This window comes from Myotis brandtii, unplaced genomic scaffold, assembly GCF_000412655.1.
Source record: "Myotis brandtii unplaced genomic scaffold, ASM41265v1 scaffold64, whole genome shotgun sequence".
NCBI classification, from domain to species: Eukaryota; Metazoa; Chordata; class Mammalia; order Chiroptera; family Vespertilionidae; genus Myotis; species Myotis brandtii.
This window is the reverse complement of record NW_005370460.1, coordinates 26605-27434: the sequence shown is the minus strand read 5'-3', so window position 1 is coordinate 27434 and position 830 is coordinate 26605.

The following is an 830-nucleotide window of genomic DNA, read 5'->3' as shown; positions in this document are numbered from 1 at the left end:
CGCACCCGGGGCCTGGCTCCCGGCGGGCGGGCGGGGCGGCAGGAGGTGACCGCAGGGGAAGCGAAAGTCCCACCAGGTGAACCTGCGGAGGAGGGTGAACCAAGAAGGACCGAGCTCGTCCTCCGTGTGCGGTCAGTCGGTCGTGTGGCTCCATGGCCCACACCCCGTGGATGATGCGCCGCCCCGCCCCCCGCCGGTCGCAACAGGAAAGAGAGCGAGAAGTCACTGCACCCAATACGGCTGCGGCGTCTCAGGACACGGCCTCCTATTAAAAGTCAATACATTTACGCAGAGTTCTACGTCCAGCACCGAGAGTCCCGCAGAGGGAGGAGGGCGGCCAGCTGGACAGGGCACCTGCGGACCAGGGGCCGCCCCCCACCCCGCCCCCCGCGTCAGCTTCTGCAGCCGAGTCAGCTACCCGAGGGGAAACTGCTCCCGGGCTTTTTATGCAGGAACGTCTGCATCCTCCAGCGGCCCAGGACTTCCCCCTTCACAGGAAGATACAATGACCGCTCCCCCCAAAACACAAGTCATCCTCTCGCAACTCCACTGCGGTCAGGTTTCTCCAGCCTCCAGACCCCGCCCCGGGGTCCCTCCTGCCAGTTCCGGACGGTCCCTGAGTCTCGGCCCCATCGGCGTGTCACCCGGGGAGGAGGGCACCCGCTGAAAACGGGGGTCAGCTCCCAGGGCCTGACCCATTCCCTGCGCTGTGCCCACGAGTCAGGGGTCAGCAGCTGAAGTTGGAGGTCGGCTACCGGCCCCACTAACTGCACTGCGTGGAAACGGGGCACCACGCTAAAGTGGGGGACATCCCAAGCCCTTACCACCAG